At 37.9% G+C, this 18,275-nt stretch overlaps 2 protein-coding genes across 3 annotated transcripts in view; both read left to right on the forward strand.

Moving 5' to 3' along the window:
• The window catches only part of LOC126079306 (interferon-induced very large GTPase 1-like), a 101,354-nt gene that overhangs the window by 21,029 nt on the left and 62,050 nt on the right, over window positions 1-18,275 (forward strand). The window lies entirely within an intron of this gene.
• LOC126079308 (interferon-induced very large GTPase 1-like) overlaps window positions 1-18,275 on the forward strand; it is a 223,474-nt gene that overhangs the window by 5,250 nt on the left and 199,949 nt on the right. The gene's annotated exons all lie outside the window — the stretch shown is intronic.

The raw sequence follows: 18,275 nt of genomic DNA on the forward strand, positions 1-18,275 counted from the left end.
CCATGACCTGTTTCTCTCTTTATTAACACTTAAAACAAATTGAAATTCTTTTGTTTATTCATATATTTCCATGTTCAAGATCTGCCTCCCCCCACTAGAATGTAAACACACTAAGGGCAGGGATCTAGTGTTTTTTTTTTTTTTTTTTTCATTTGTCAATCCACAGCAGCTAGAACACTTCCTAGCACACTGAAAGCCCTCAATAAATATGAATGGAATAAATGCTGGGATCTTTATCATATCTTTGCTAAATCTCTAATCTGTGGTAGTTGTGTGATCAGGTTCACTTAAAGATACATTGTCAAAATGGGTACGAGACAGAAGAGACAGACAGCAAAGACAAGGTCCTAGAATGAGTATGATGAAAATACTGAGGAGAAGTCCTCTGACTTGGAGATTAGAATGTGAATACCAGGTGTAGGGAGAACTATTTCAGGAAAATATGGGGGCAGAATAAGGCTAGATACTGAGAAGTGGATAGATTGCATTCATTAGTTCATTTCATCAACAAACAATTGTTCAATCAGATGTGCTAAGTTTCAAACACATTTTTTGAGATATCTAGATATAAAGCGAGTATAACAAAGGCAAGAACTTACAAAGGCGGCAGGATCTATTCTGCATTTAATTAGAACAGAAGAATTTAGTTTTCTCTTGTCTAAAGTAAAGCCACCAGGAAAGTAAGATAGACTCAAGATACTGAAAACAAGACCTAAGGGTGGTGAATAGGAGCAGGATATGGAGGGCGGAGAGTTAGTATTGAAAAGGTGTAGGTACACCTCTTTCTCGGGGACAAGAAGGAAGAAGACAAGGATGGATAATATAGGTATTAATATGAAAGTGGAGATGTTGGAAGGTGAGGATGGTCTGACTGGATGGCTTCTACATTCCCTAGAATTAGAAAGTGGGATCACCAAAGGTGAGAGAAGTTTCAACTCATGCTTTGATTGGGCTTTCCCCCCTCCTAGCCCCTCTCCACACTGATTCACAAGGCGTCAAGGAATCCTCTCGCACCTTCTCTTATCTATCTCTCAAACCCCATTAACTAGCAAAGTGCCTAGCACTTAGGAGGAAACCAATAAGTGTGTATAAATTAGATGTGAAATTATAAAGGTGTCTGATTGTGGGGAGAAAAAGGAACCAAAGAAGACTCTCTTTGGAGCCTGAAACACTTGGAAGATGGGAATGGTATGAGTGTGCTGAGGAAAGGAAAGAAGGGGTTTGCACGGAAGATGGTTAGTACAATTTAGGACACACTTATTTAGTTCCCACCTGCTTGTGGGCCCCTGCTTGTGAAGACCACATCTCTGACCCAGGCTGGCTCCTGTGCTGCCTTTATTCCCTCAGGCTTCTAGGAATTCACCTTTCTTCTTCCTTCTCCTCAGCTATCCACCACCACCCATCAACTACACCAGATCCTAGATTAGTTCCCTTCTACTCTTAAAACACTGGCTCATGCTTCAAGGGATTCACTGCTAATTACTGGAAGCACAAAGACAAAATGTAAAAACCTAGGAAGGGAAAAAGTCTTCTGCTAAGTGCTTTCAGAATACCTCAGGTAAGGTTCCAGAAGGCTCACTGATCAAAAAACAAATAAGAATATGCAGGTAAACTAATCTCAGGAATGTCATCTATTTCTGGACAGCTGCTCCAAAGGAGCCTTGTTGTCTCAGAGGTTAAGCACTTGGCTGCTGACTGCAATGTCAGTGGTTTGAACCCACCAGCCAATCTACAGGAGAAAAATGTGGCAGTCGACTTCCGTAAAGACTACAGGCTTAGAAGCCCTATGGGGCAGCTATACTCTGTCCTACAGGACCTTACTCAATGGCAGTGGGTTTTTCATATGTTCTCCCACTAAAGAGGTCCCCATAGCTGACTGTATCATGTGACTTTCTTGGTTTCTGGCTTAAAATTAAAGTCAGACCTTTTATTATTTTAATATCAACTTTATTGAGAAATAATGTCACAGTAAAATGCATTCATTTAAGGTATACAATTTGATGAACTTTGCCAGTTGTATATACCCATGAAACCATATACACGATCAAGATACAAAACAATGGAATCATTCCAAAAGATTCCTAGGGCTTCCTGCAGTCCATCCCTTCCTCATATCTGGGGAACCTTTTTGTTACTCTCAATTAGTTTGCATCTTATATAAATGGAATAATACAATATGTACTATTTTGTTGCTAGCTGCCTTCACTCAGCATACTTTGGAATTCACCCATGTTGTTGAATATATACTGTAGTCCTTTGTCTTCCTGAAGAGTATTTCAGTGTACAGATATACCATATTTCATTTGTCCATTTACCTACTGATGTACATTTGGGTTGTTTCCAGTTTGGGGCTATGATGAAAAAAAGCCACTCTGAACATTCACATAGAAATCTTTGTGCACACATATATTTTATTTCTCTTGGGTACATACCTAAAGGAGCTCTGGTGGCACACAGGTTAAAACATTCAGCTGCTAAGCTAAACGTCAGCAATTTGAACCTACCAGCCGCTCCCCATGAGAAAGATGTGGTAGTCTGCTTCTGTAAAGATTTACAGCCTTGGAATTGCAATGGGGCAGTTCTACCCTCTCCCACAGGGTTGCTATGAGTCAGAATCGACTCAAGGACAGTGGGTGGGTTACATACATAGAAGTGGAATGGCTGAGTTGTATGCTTACCCGTAAGTGTATGTTTAACATTTTAAAATAAGGCACTGCCAAATGACTTTCTAAAGTGGTTCCCAACAGCAATATGTAAGAGTTCTAGTTATTCTACATCCTCCCCAACAATTGAAATTGTCAGCCTTTTGAATTTTAGTCATTCTAGATGGCGTGTAGTGGTATCTCATTGTAGTTTTAATTTGTATTTCCCTAATAACTACTGATGTTGACTGTCTTTTCATGTGCTTGTTGGCCATTGTATACAGAATATCTGTTTGCTTTTTGCCGATTTTTTCCCTAGGAGAATAATAAGATTTTTTTATTAATGAATTTCCTAATAATATCTACCTACATATATTTTAATTGTGATAAAATATATATAACATAAAAATTGCCATTTTAACCATTTTTTAAATAATATTTTATTGTGTTTTGGGTGAAAGTTTACATAGCAAATTAGGTTCCCGTTTAAGAATTTCTATACAAATTGTTCAGTGACAATTTTTTGCCCATTTTTAACTGCATTCTTTGAGGTATTGAGTTGTAAGACTGTTGATATAATCTGAATACCAATCCTTTATCAGTTATATGCATTGCCAATGTTTTCTTCCATTCTTTCATTTGTCCCTTAATTGTCATAATAGGTGTTTTAAAAGAGCGAAAATTTTTATTTGGATTAAGAAAGGTTGACAAATTTTTCTTTTATGGTTAATATCTTTAGCGTCCTATTTAGTGTCTTCTGTAAGGTCATGGAAATTTTCAAGTGTTATTTTTCTAGATGTTGTATAGTTTTAGGCTTTTACTTTTAGGTCTGTGATCTGTTTTGAATTATTTTGAGTACGGTGCAAAGTAAGGATGAATGTTTATTGTTCTTCTATGTGGATATCCAGTTGCTCCAGCACTATTTGTTGGAAAGACTTAGTGTCCTAGTGCTACTGTAACAAAATGTCACAAATCAGTGGCTTTAAAGAATAGAAATTTATTGTCTCACAACTTTTAAAAGCTAGGAGTTCAAATCAGGGCATTGGGCCCTAGGGAAAGGTATTTCCTTGTCTCTTTCAATGCCCAATACCAAACTAAACCCATTGCCATTGAGTTGATTCCAACTCATAGCGAACCTATAGGACAGAGTAGAGCTGCCCCATAGGGTTTCCAAGGAGCAGCTGATGGATTCGAACTGCTAACCTTTTTTTGGTTAGCGGTTGAGCTTTTAACCACTGTACCACCAGGGCTCCTCAGTGTCTAATAGCTGTCGGTAATCTTTGCTGATCCTGGGTTTGTAGTTTGAACTTCATATGGCATCTGTCTTTTCCTAGTATGTGTGTCTATCTTTGTTCTCCACTTTGTATGACACCACTCAGAAGCAATTAGGTCGCAAAGAAACCCCTATTTCCAAACAGAGTCACATTTACCAGTTCAGGGATTAAGACTTCAACATATTTTTGGGGGTGACAAAATTCAATCCGAAATATATAGATCTATGTTTATTATCAAATTTGAGAAGTTTTCAGCCATTATTTCTTCAGATATTCTTTTATGTGCCTGTCTTTCCTCTCCTCTGGAACTCCGATTACGTCTACATTGGTACGCTTGATGGTGTCCCACAGGTGTCTCAGGTTCTGTTCATTTTTCTTCATTCTCTTTCCTTACTACTCCTCAGAGTAGATAATTTCTATTGACCTATCTTCAAGTTCGCTAATTATTTCTTCTGCCTGCTTAAATCTGCTGTTGAAATACTCTAGTTAATTCTTCATTTCAGTTATTGTACTTTTCAGCTCCAGAATTTCTTTTTGTCTCCTTTTTATAATTCCTATCTCTATCAATATTCTCTATTTGTTGAGGCATCATTCTCCTGATTCCCTTTAACTCTTTGCCCATGATTTCTTTTAGCTCTTTGAGTATATATTTAAGACAGTAACTTTTATGTCCGTGCTTCCTCAGAGACAGTTTCTGTTAATTTTGCCTGTGAATATGCCATACTTTCTTGTTTCTTGGCATGCTTTGTCATTTTGTTATTATTGTTGTCGTTGAAAATTGGACATTTTAAAAAACATTTCATTGTGATTTTGGAGAAAATTTATTTAGCAAATTAGATTCTTAGGTAACAATTTCTATACATATTATTCAGTGACACTGATTACACTTTTCATAGTGTGTCAGCATTCTCATTAGTTCCATTCTGATTGTTCTGTTTCCATTAATCTAGTTTCCTTGTCCCCCCTTACGTTCTTATCTTTTGTCTAGTGTAAATGTAGACTGTTAGGTCTCATTTAAATGATTCTTTAGAGGAACATAGTTACTCACAGTTGATATTTACTTTCTGAGCCATTTTGTCTTTTGGCTGATAGATGACTTCTGAAAGTGGTTCCATGTTTAAAGGGTATCCCAGGGTGATAGTCTCGAGGTTCCCCTAGTCCATACCTATCCTGTAAGTCTGTCCTTTTTAGGAATTTGAGTTGTAGTCTGCATTTTTTTCACATTCTAACCAGGACTATCTATTGTGTATCTGGCCAGAAAAGTCAGTAGTCATAGCTGGGCACCACCTACAGCTTCTGGCCTCAAGGTAGATTAGGCTGTGGTTCCTATAGACTATTAGTCCTGCAGACTAGTTTCTTCTTTGAGTCTTTAGTTTCTTTCTTTCTCTTTTACCCCAGACATGTAGAGACCAAGAAAGTATCTTAGAAGGCCTGTCGCAAGCTTTTAAGACCCCAGACACTATTCACCAGACTATGATATAGAACATTATAAGCGGTGTTATGCCAATTGACCAAATTGCCCCCCGAGAGTATGGTCCTAAGCCCTCAAAACCAGCAATCCAATCCTGTAAGGTGTTTGAATAAGTCTAGGAAGTATCCATAACTGTGCCCTTTTTGTGGTTTATTTTATATATGAATATATATGCAGCACACACAAACACGTATATACATTTGTCTACAAAAACACCTCTACATACACCCATAAACTCATATGAGCTTACCTACACATATATGAACATACATATCTACCTACATAATCATACACATATTTTTGGCTATTATTACTATTGTTGTAAAAGTGTATATGTTGTGGCTTTTACCAATATGATCCCTTATTCTTGTGTACTTTTTAGTGTCATCTTTTACCTTGGCCATGTGCTGACTTCACCTGTATTCAGGATTGCCTTACCCATTACCAAAAGTGACAAGTGTCTACTCTCTAGAAAGTGATTCCCCTTCCCTCTCCCATCCCTGGTAACTACCACAGAATGTTGCTTTCTGTATGTATACTTATTCTTGTCTTTTTATAATGGTGAGATCATACAGTATTTGTCCCTTTGTGATTATTTTGCTCATCATAATGTCCTCCAGATTCATCCATATTAAAGTATATTTACATAACTAAGCATTATTCTTTATGGCTATATAGTATTCCACTGTGCCTATATACCAAAGTTTGTTTATCTATTCATCTGTGGATGAGTGGTGTCTTAGTCATCTAGTGCTGGTGTAACAAATAACACAAGTGGATGGCTTTAACAAACAGAACTTTATTTCCTCACACTAAAGTAGGCTAAAAGTCCAAATTCAGGGCATCAGCTCCAGGGGAAGGCTTTCTCTCAATGTCGACTCTGGAGGAAGGTCCTTCTCCTCAATCTTCCCCTGGACTAGGAGCTTCTCCCTGCAGGGACCCCAGGTCCAAAGGACGCCCTCTACTCCCTGCACTGCTTTCTTGGTAGTGTCATGAATTGAATTAATGTCCCCCCAAAATGTGTGTATCAACTTGGTTAGGCCATGATTTCCAGTATTCAGTGGTGGTCCTCCATTTCGTGATTGTAATATTCTGTTAAAAGGATTAGAGTGGGATTGTAACGCCCTTACCAGGTCACATCCCTGATCCAATGTAAACGGAGTTTCACTGGTGTGTGGCCTGCACCCCCTTTTATCTCTCAAGAGATAAAAGGAAAGGGAAGCAAGCAGAGAGTTGGGGACCTCATACCACCAAGAGAGCAACACCAGGAGCAGAGCATGTCTTTTGGACCCAGGGTACCTGTGCCTGAGAAGGTCTTCGACCAGGGGAAGATTGAGGACAAGGACCTTCCTCCAGAGTCAACAAAGACAGGAAGTCTTCCCTTGAAGCTGACACCCTGAATTTGGACTTGTAACCTACTAGACTGTGAGAGAAGAAATTTCTCTTTGTTAAAGCCATCGACTTGTGGTATTTCTGTTATGGCAGCACTAGATGACTAAGACAGGTAGTATGAGGGTCTTCCCCTCACCCCACCATTCACTTTCCTTTCCTTTTATCTCTTATAAGATAAAAGGTTGTACAGGATACACCCCAGGGAAACTCCCTTTGCATTGTTGGATCAGGGATGTGACCTCAGTAAGGGTGTTACAATCCCACTCTAATCCTCTTTAACACAGTTTAATCTTGCCTCATTAACCACAGGCAGAGGTGAGGATTTGCAACACATAGGAAAATTATATTCACAAAATGTAGGACAACCACACAATACTGGGAATCATGGCCTAACCAAGTTGACACATATTTTTGGGGAAACACAGTTAAATCCATGACAGGTGGTTAGGTTGTTTCCCTCTTTTTGCTATTGCAAATAATGCTGCAATGAACGTAGGTGTGCATATATCTGTTCCTGTCAGCAGTTTTAGCTCTCTAGGGTACATACATAGGAGTGCGATTGCTGGGCCATAGGATATTTCTATTTCCAACTTTTTGAGGAAGTGCCATACGATTTTCTGCAGTCTTTGAACCAATTTACAATCCCACTAGTAGTCGAGCAGTGTTCCAATCTCCCCACAACCTCACCAGCATTTGTTGTTTCCTGTTTTTTTGATCAGTGCCATTTTTGCATGGGTGAGATGGCATCTCATTATAGTTTTGATTTGCATCTCTCTGATGGCTAGTGATTGCAGCAATCATATTTTCATGTGTTTGCTGATCACTTCAGTGTCCTCTTTGGTGAAGTCTTTGTTCATGCCCTTTGCCCATTTTTTAATCGGGTTGCTTGTCTTTTTTGTTATTGAGTTGTTGAAGTTTTCTATATATTTTAAAGATTAGATCCTTATCAGATATATCATTCCCAAAGACTTTTTTCCAATCCGTAAGTTCTCTTTTTACTCTTTTGATAAAGTTTTTTGATGGGCGTAAGTATTTAATTTTTAGGAAGTCCCAGTTATCTAACTCGTCTTCTGCTTTTTGCATTTGAAGTTGTATTTGGTAATCTATTTCTGGAAGAAAAAAATAGGTCTCATAGTTTTGTCCCTATGTTATTTCCCAGGAACTTTATAGTTTTATTTTTATCATTTAGGTCTTTGATCCATTTTCAGTTAGCTTTTTTTTTGTATGGTGGGAGGTAAGTATACGGTTTCATTTTTCTTAATGAATATCCTGTTTTGCCAAAACCATTTGTTAAAGAGTCTGGTTCTTCCCCATTGAATGGACTTTGATATCTTGTCAAAATCAGCTGCCCATACATGAATGGATTTATTTCTGGGTTCCCAATTCTATTCCATCGGTCTACATGTCTGTCGTTCAACCAGTATCAGATTGTTTTGATTACAGTGGCTGTATAGGATGTTTTTAGATTGGAGTACGAAGCCTTCTACTTTGTTCTTCAATATTGCTTTGGCTATTTGGGGTCTCTTTCCATATAGAGTTGGTGATTTTTTTTTTTTTTCCATTTCAGTGATTGCATTATATCTATAGATCACTTTGGGTACTACTGACATTTTCACAATGTTAAGTCTTCCAACCCATTAGTATGGATGTTTTTCCTTGTATGAAGGTCAATTTTAGTTTCTTGCAGTAGTATTTTATAGTTTTCCTTGTATAAATCTTTTACATCCCTGGTTAGGTTTATTCCTAGGTATTTTGTCCTTTTTTTTTTTGTACAGTTTTACTTTGTAACACACCATTTTGCCATGAATGGGAGATGACTTGACAACAATGGGTTTAGTTTTGATTTTTCATCATCTCTTTTTAGAATAATTGTTGAAACAATTTTAGGTATCATAAATTATGTACTAGTCTTATACTTTTTAAACATCAGAAAACTTATTGAATAATCCTAAGGATATTTGGCCTAAAAGTGTTACTTTTTTTTTTTATTAACTTTTATTAAGCTTCAAGTAAACGTTTACAAATCCAATCAGTCTGTCACATATAAGTTTACATACATCTCACTCCCTACTCCCACTTGCTCTCCCCCTCTTGAGTCAGCCCTTTCAGTCTCTCCTTTCGTGAGAATTTTGCCAGCTTCCCTCTCTCTCTATCCTCCCATCCCCCCTCCAGACAAGAGTTGCCAACACAATCTCAAGTGTCCACCTGATATAATTAGCTCACTCTTCATCAGCGTCTCTCTCCCACCCACTGACCAGTCCCTTTCATGTCTGATGAGTTGTCTTCGGGGATGGTTCCTGTCCTGTGCCAACAGAAGGTCTGGGGACCATGGCCGCCGGGATTCCTCTAGTCTCAGTCAGACCATTAAGTTTGGTCTTTTTATGAGAATTTGGGGTCTGTATCCCACTGATCTCCTGCTCCCTCAGGGGTCCTCTGCTGTGCTCCCTGTCAGGGCAGTCATCAATTGTGGCCAGGCACCAACTAGTTCTTCTGGTCTCAGGATGATGTAGGTCTCTGGTTCATGTGGCCCTTTCTGTCTGTTGGGCTCTTAGTTGTGTGTGGCCTTGGTGTTCTTCATTTTCCTTTGCTCCAGGTGGGTTGAGACCAATTGATGCATCTTAGATGGCCACTTGTTAGCATTTAAGACCCCAGACGCCACATTTCAAAGTGGGATGCAGAATGATTTCATAATAGAATTATATTGCCAATTGACTTAGAAGTCCCCACAAACCATGTTCCGCAGACCCCCGCCCTTGCTCCGCTGACCTTTGAAGCATTCATTTTATCCCGGAAACTTCTTTGCTTTTGGTCCAGTCCAATACATCCCTGGTTAGGTTTATTCCTAGGTATTTTATCCTTTTGAGGGCTATTGTAAATAGTATTGTTTTCTTGGTTTCCTTTTTTGAAATTCTCCTTGTTAGTGTAAAGGAACTCAATGGATTTTTGTGTGTTGGCTTTGTACCCTGCCACTTTGCTGAATCCTTGTATTAGGTAGAGTAGCTTTCTTGTAGAATCTCTGGGATTTTCTACTTAAACAATCATGTCATTGGAGAATATAGTTTCCCTTCTTCCTTTCCAATTTAGATAACTTTTATTTCCCTTTCTTGTCTTATTGCTCTGTCTAGGACTTCCATTGCTCTGGCTAGGACTTCCAGTACAATAAAAGTGGTGATAGTGGGCATCCTTGTCTCATACCTGTTCTCAGGGGTAAGGCTCTCAGTCTTCCTCCACTGAGAATTATGTTGGTAGTTGGTTTTGCACAGATGCTCTTAATTATGTTGAGAAATTTCCCTTCTATTCCTATTTTGCTGATTTTATCAGGAAAGGGTGTTGGATTTTATCATATGCCTTTTCTGTATAAATTGAGATAATCATGTGATTCTTCCTGCTTGTTTTATTTATGTAGTGAATTACGTTAATTTTCTAATGTTGAACCATTGTTGCATTACTGGTAGGAGTCCCGCCTGATCATGATGTATGATTTTTTTATATGCTGTTCAATTCTGTTGGGTAGAATTTTGTTGAGAAATTTTGTGTCTATATTCATGATGGATATTGGTGTGTAATTTTCTTTTATTGTGGTGTCTTTACCTGGTTTTGGTATCGGGATGATGCTGACTTCATAGAATGAGTTGGGGAGTGATATGGATTGAATTGTGTCCCCCAAAACATGTGTCAACTTGGTTAGGCCATGATTCCAGTATTCTGTGGCTGTCCTCCATTTTGTGACTTCTTGTAATTTTCAAATGTACTTTAAATGCTAATATCTGCCTGTGGTTAATGCAGCAAAACTAGGTTATGTTACAGAGGATTAAGGTGGGATGCAACACCCTTATTCATGTCACATTCGTGATCCAATGTAAAGGGAGTTTCCCTGGGGGTGCAGCCTGTATCACCTTTTATCTTACAAGAGATAAAAGGAGAGAGAAGTGGGCAGAGAGATAGTGACCTCATTTCACCAAGAAAGATGTGGCGGAGCCAAGTGCAACCTTTGGACCCACGGTCCCTATGCTAAGAAACTCTTAGATTCAAGGAAGATTGATGACGAGGACCTTCCCCCAGAGCCAAAAGACAGAGAAAGCCTTCCCCTGGATTGGGTTCCCTGAGTAAATTTCACTTTCTCAAAGCCATCCACTGGTGGCATTTCTGTTATAGCTGCATTAGATAACTAAGACAAGGTGTAGGCGTCCATCCTTTTACTCTCACACTTTCTTTATGCTTATATTTTACATATTTGTTTTGCAACTAGCAAAAGTTGGGTTTTCTTTTTTAATTCATTCTGATAATCTTTGCTTTTTTATTTTATTAATTTTTATTGTCCTTTAAGTGGAAGTTTACAAATGAGGTCAGTCTCTGATACAAAAATTTACATACATCTTGCTATACACTCCTAATTGCTCTCCCTGTGATGAGATAGCACAGTAGTTCCCTCCACTCTCTCTCCTCGTGTCCATTCGGGTAGCTCCTGGCCCCCTCTGCCCTCTCATCTCCCCTCCAGACAGGAGATGCCAACATAGTCTCATGTGACCACTTGATCTAAGAAGCTTATTCTTCACCAGTCTCATTTTCCATCCCCTATTCCAGTCCAGTCCCTGTCTGAAGAGTTGGCTTTGGGAATGGTTCCTGCCCTGGGGGAACAGAAAGTCTGGCCTCCGGAGTCTCTCCAGTCCCAGTCTGACCATTAAGTCTGGTCTTTTTAATAGAATTTGGGGTCTGCATCCCACTGCTCTCCTGCTCCCTCAGGGTTTCTCTGTTGAGTTCCCTGTCAGGGCAGTCATCGGTTGTGGCCGGGTACCATCTAGCTCTTCTGGTCTCAGGCTGGTGTAGTCTCTGGTTTATGTGGTCCTTTTTGTCTCTTAGGCTTATAATTATTTTGTGTCTTTGGTGTTTATCATTCTTCCTTGTTCCAGGTGGGTTGAGACCAATTGATGCATCTTAGGTGGCTGCTTGCTAGCATTTAAGACCACAGACGCCACTCTCTAAAGTGGGATGCAGAATGTTTTCTTAATAGATTTTATTATGACAATTGACTTAGCTGTCCCCTGAAACCATGGTCCTCAACCCCAACCCCCACTACACTGGCCTTTGTTCAGTTTATTAAGGAAACTTCTTTGTTTTTGGTTTAGTCCATTTGTGTTGAGCTCTCTTGTACTGTGTATTGTCTTTCCCTTCACCTAAAATGAAACTTATCTACTATCTAATTAGTGAATACCCCTCTCCCTCCCTCCCACCTTCCCCAGTCTCATAACCATCAAAGTGTATTTTCTTCTCCAGTTAAACTGTTTCTCCAGTCTTATAATAGTGGTCTTATACAATATTTGTCCTTTTGCAATTGACTGATTTCACTCAGCATAATGTCTCCCAGATTTCTCTGTGTTATGAAATGTTTCATGGATTCAACATTGTTCTTTTTTGATACGTAGTATTCCATTGTGTGAATATACCATAGTTTATTTATCCATTCATCTGCTGATGTGCACCTTGGTTGCTTCCAACATTTTGCTATTGTAAACAGTGCTGCAATGAACATGGGTGTGCATATATCTGTTCATGTAAAGGCTCTTATCTCTTTAGGATATATTCCAAGGAGTAGGATTGCTGGATCATATGGTAGTTCTATTTCTAGCTTTTTAACAAAGAGCCAAATTGATTTCCAAAGTGATTGTACCATTTTACATTCCCACAGGCAATGTATAAGTGTTCCAGTCTCTCCACAACCTCTCCAACATTTATTATTTTGTGATTTTTGGATTAATGCCAGCCTTGTTGGAGTGAGATGGAATCTCATTGTAGTTTCGACTTGCATTTCTCTAATGGCAAATGATCGTGAACATTTCCTCATGTATCTGTTAGCTACATGAATGTCTTCTTTAGTGGAGTGCCTGTACATATCCTTTGCCCATTTTTTAATTGGGTTGTCTTTTTGTGATTGAGTTTTAGCAGAATCATGTAGATTTTACAGATCAGGCGCTGGTTGGAAATGTCATAGCTGAAAACTTTTTCCCAGTCTGTAGGTAATCTTTTTACTCTTTTGATGAAGTCTTTGGATGAGCATAGGTGTTTGATTTTTAGGAGCTCCCAGTTATCTAGTTTTTCTTCTACATTCTTTATAATGTTTTGTATACCATTTATGCCATGTATTAGGGCTCCTAACGTTGTCCTTATTTTTTCTTCCATGATCTTTATCGTTTTAGACTTTATGTTTAGGTCTTTGATCATTTTGAGCTCGTTTTTGTGCATGGTGTGAGGTATGGGTCTTGTTTCATTTTTGCAGATGGATATCCAGTTATGCCAGCACCATTTGTTAAAAAGACTGTCTTTTCCCCAATTAACTGACACTGGGCCTTTGTCAGATATCAGCTGCTCATATGTAGATGGATTTATATCTGGATTCTCAATTCTGTTGTATTGGCCTATGTGTCTGTTTTTGTACCAGTACCAGGCTGTTTTGACTGCTGTGGCAGTATCCCAAAAAAACCCTACTGCCGTCGAGTCAACTCTATGGCAGTATAATAGGTTCTAAAATTAGGTAGAGTAAGGCCTCCCACTTTGCTCTTTTTCCGTAATGCTTTACTTATCCGGAGCTTCTTTCCCTTCCACATGAAGTTGGTGATTTTCTCTATCTCATTAAAAAATGTCATTGGAATCTGGATTGGAACTGCATTGTATATATAGATGGTTTTTGGTAGAATAGACATTTTTACAATGTTATTTCTTCCTATCCATGAGCAAGGTATGTTTTGCCACTTATGTAGGTCTCTTTTGGTTTCTTGCAGTAGTACCTTGTAGTTTTCTTTGTATAGGTCTTTTACGTCTCTGGTCAGGCTTATTCCTAAGTATTTTATCTTCTTGGGGGCTATTGTGAATGGTATTGATTTGGCGATTTCCTCTTTGATGTTCTTTTTGTTAGTGTGGAGGAATCCAACTGATTTTTGTATGTTTATCTTGTCACCTGATACTCTGCTGAACTCTTCTATTAGTTTCAGTAGTTTTTTTGAGGATTCTTTAGCGTTTTCTGTGTATAAGGTCATATCATCTGCAAATAAAGATACTTTTACTTCTTCTTTACCAATCTGGATGCGCTTTATTTCTTCATCTAGCCTAATTGCGTTGGCTAGGTCCTCCAGCACAACGTCGAATAAGAGTGGTGATAAGGGGCATCCTTGTCTGATTCCCATTCTCAAGGGGAATGCTTTCAGAATCTCTCCATTAAGGATGATGTTGGCTGTTGGCTTTGTATAAATCCCCTTGATTATGCTGAGGAATTTTCCTTCTATTCGTATTTTGCTAAGAGTTTTTTTTTTTTTTTTTATCATGAATGGGTGTTGGAGTTTGTCAAATGCCTTTTCTGCATCAATTGATAAAATCATGTGGTTCTTGTCTTTTGTTTTATTTATATGGTTGATTACATTGTTTTTCTAATATTGAACCATCCCTGCATACCTGGTATAAATCCCACTTGGTCATAGTGAATTATTTTTTTGATATGTTGTTGAATTTTATTGGCTAGAATTTTGTTGAGGATTTTTACATCTATGTTCATGAGGGCTATAGGTTTGTAATTTTCTTTTTTTGTGGTGTCTTTACCTGATTTTGCTATCAGTGATATGCTGGCTTCATAGAATGAGTTAGGCTGTATTCTATCCTTTTCTATGCTTTGAAATACCTTTATTAGTAGTTGTGCTACCTCTTCTCTGAAAGTTTGGTAGAACTCTGCAATGAAGCCGTCAGGGCCAGGGCTTTTTTTTTGTTGGGAGTTTTTTTTTATTTCCTTTTCAATCTCTTCTTTTGTTATGGGCCTATTAGTTGTTCTACTTCTGTTTGTGTTAGTTTAGATAGGTAGTGTGTTTCTAGGAATTCATCCATGTCTTCTAGGTTTTCAAATTTGTTAGAGTATAATTTTTTGTAGCAATCTGATACGATTCTCTTAATTGCAGTTGGGTCTGTTGTGATATGGCCCATCTCATTTCTTATTCGGGTTATTTGTTTCCTTTCCTGTATTTCTTTAGTCAGTCTGGCCAATGGTTTATCAATTTTGTTGGTTTTTTCAAAGAACCAGCTTTTGGCTTTGTTAATTCTTTCAATTGTTTTTCTGTTCTCCAATTCATTTAATTCTGCTCTATTTTTTTTTTATTATTTCTTTTCTTCTGGTGCCTGACGGTTTCTTTTGTTGTTCTCTATTTGTTCAAGTTGTAGGGACAGTTCTTTATTTTGGCTCTTTCTTCTTTTTGTATGTGTGCATTTATTGAAATAAATTGACCTCTGAACACTGCTTTCGCTGTGTCCCAAAGGTTCTGATAGGAAGTGTTTTCATTCTCATTGGATCCTATGAATTTCTTTATTCCCTCCTTAATGTCTTCTATAACCCAGTCTTTTTTGAGCAGGGTATTGTTCAGTTTCCAAGTATTTGATTTCTTTTCCCTGCTTTTCCTGTTATTGATTTCTACTTTTATGACCTTATGATCTAAGATGTTTTGTAATATTTCAATGTTTTGGATTCTGCTAAGGCTTGCTTTATGACCTAATATGTGGTCTATTCTAGAGAATGTTCCTTGTGCACTAGAAAAGAAAGTATACTTTGCAGCTGTTGGGTGGAGTGTTCTGTATGTCTATGAGGTTAAGTTGGTTGATTATGGCCATTAGATCTTCAGTGTCTTTATTGAGCTTCTTACTGGATGTCCTGTCCTTCACCAAATGTGGTGTGTTGAAGTCTTCTACTATAATTGTGGAGGTGTCTATCTCACTTTTCAATGCTGTTAGAGTTTGTTTTATGTATCTTGCAGCCCTGTCACTGGGTGCATAAATATTTAATATGGTTGTAGCTTCCTGGTAACTTATCCCTTTAATCATTACATAGTGTCCTTCTTTTTCCTTTGTGGTGGATTTAACTTTTAAAGTCTATTTTGTCAGAAATTAATATTGCCAATCCTGCTCTTTTTTGATTGTTGTTTGCTTGATATATTTTTTTCCATCCTTTGAGTTTTAGTTTGTTTGAAACTTTGCCGTTTAACTGATTTAGTACACTGATAATTGATGTAATGACCAACATATATATATTTCCCCTATTGCTATGCCCTTTTTATTAGAGCCGTCACTCTATGTTCTTTTTTCACTATTTCCGAACTTTTGGATTAATCAATTATATTTTATTTTTCCCACTGATATTTTGGAATTTATATACTTTTTTACTATTCTATTTAGAGGTTATCCTAGAAAATACAATATGCATCCTTGACTTAACAGAAGGTACCCAAGGTAATTGATACTTTGACTGTCCTGCCAAATAGTATAAGGACCTAGGACACTTTAAATCCATTTAGCCACCCCTTCCAACTTGTATGTAATTGTTATATATTTTATAATTCACTGGTTTATGCATTCATTTAACTTTATCTTATATTTATGTTTGTTTTTTTCTCATCAGTTCTTCCTATATCTTGGATCTTTCACTGATGATATTTTCCTTCTCCTGAAGAATATACTTTATTGGTTACTTTAATGTGGATCTCCTAGTGGCAAATTCCCTCAACATTTGTTTTAAAGTTTTGTTTTTCAACACTATTCTTGGAATATATCTCACTCCATATAAAATTCTCTTTCAGTGCGTTAAGGATTCCATTCTGCTGTCTTCTGGCTTCCACTGGTGCTGCTAAGAAGTCACCTCTCTCTCTCATTGTTAGTTATTTGAGGGTAAACTGTTTTACTCTGGCTGCTTTGGTTTTGCTGCGTTGTTTTGTTTTTCTGTAGTCATTATGATACGTCTAATTGTTAATTTATTTGTCCTGCTTGGGGTTTGAAAAGGTCTTAAATTTTGTTTTTAATTTGAAATTTTCAGTCAGTATTGCCTTAAGTATTGCTTCTGCCCCATTCCTTCCCTCATTCTGGGACTCACATTTATATATATATACACATATACATATATGTGTGTGTGTATATATATATAAATTGTGCTTTAAGTGAAAGTTTACAAGTCATACAAAAAGTTATATACACTTTGCTATTTACTCCTTGCTGCTGTCCTCCTAATGAGACAGGACAGTCCTTCTCTCTACCTTTTATTCCCCATGTCCATTTAACCAGCTCCTGTCCCCCTCATCTGGCTTCTCATCTTGCCTCCAGACAGGAGGTGCACACATAGTCTCATGTGTCTACTTGAGCCAAGAAGCTCACGCCTACCAGTATCATTTTCTGTTTTATAGTCCAGTCCAATCCCTGTGAAGAGTTGGCTTTGGAAATGGTTCCAGTCTTGGGCTAATAGAAGGTCCGGGGGCGATAACATCTGGAATCCCTCTAGTCTCAGTCAGACCATTAAGTCTGGTCTTTTTACCAGAATTTGAGGTCTGCATCCCACTGAGGAACTCACATTATATTTTAAATATTCGCAGTGTATCCTGTACCACATACAAATGAGTATATGAATGTTCATATTCCATTTCTGCCTCTTTCTAGATTGTTGCTTTTGTCCTCTGTTCCACTTCTCTAATTGTCATTTCAGCTATGTCTTATCTGCTTTAAAACCCCTACACTGAGTTATTACTTTCGGTTATTGTATTTGTTAGTTTCTGGATTTCTAAGTTTCTCATTCGAATCTGCAAGTGTCACTTTTCATTATTTCCATTTCCTAGCTGAAAGATTTAATCTTGTTTTTACTCATGTTATCATGTTATCTTATTTGTCTGGCTATTTTTATATTCTGGTTATTTATAATGGGATTTAAAAAATTATAAAAATAATTTCAGGACTAGGTAATTTTTGTTTTCCACATGAAACACTGTTCATTTGCTTCTATAGGGTGCTTGTGGGCACTTGCAATCTGGGATTATTTTAATGAAATTTTAGGACTTGAGATATTCTGGGCCCCCAGCTAAAGCAAAGACTGCTGCACTCCTCGCAATGGCTGGATTAAAGCCTATCTTAATGTTCAGCTCTTTGTTATCATAACCCTAAATATGAGTGGTTTACCATGGAAAGTCTCTGGAGTCTAGCTTTTATTCCCTAGCCTCCAATGACTTCTCAGCCTCCTCATCCCTTCTGGATTAGAAAATGACCCCTATGCCAAACTCATTTCTTTCATTTACTTCCTCTATCAGATTTTTGCCAGGCAATTCCCACTATCTTGGAAACCCTGGTGGTGTAGTGGTTAAGTGCTACAGCTGCTAATGAAAAGGTTAGGAGTTCAAATCCACCATGTGCTCCTTGAGAACTTATTGGGAGCAGTTCTACTCTGTCCTGTAGGGGCTCTATGAATGAGAACCAACTAGATAGCAAAGGGTTTGGTTTTGGTTTAGTAAACTCCTTGAGGCTTTAAAGAATTTGTTTTTAAAATTTATCTACCTATTCTATGTATTTTCTGTTGGGAAGGTTGGTTTCATTTGCGTAGACTGCCATTGAAGGCTAGATTCAAATTTTAGTGACACTGAGGAAGACGGAATACACAAAGTGAGAATGACAATATGGAGGATGACTTAAGGTGAGGTGACTATTATAACAATCCAA

This window comes from Elephas maximus, chromosome 7 (assembly GCF_024166365.1).
Source record: "Elephas maximus indicus isolate mEleMax1 chromosome 7, mEleMax1 primary haplotype, whole genome shotgun sequence".
NCBI lineage: Eukaryota > Metazoa > Chordata > Mammalia > Proboscidea > Elephantidae > Elephas > Elephas maximus.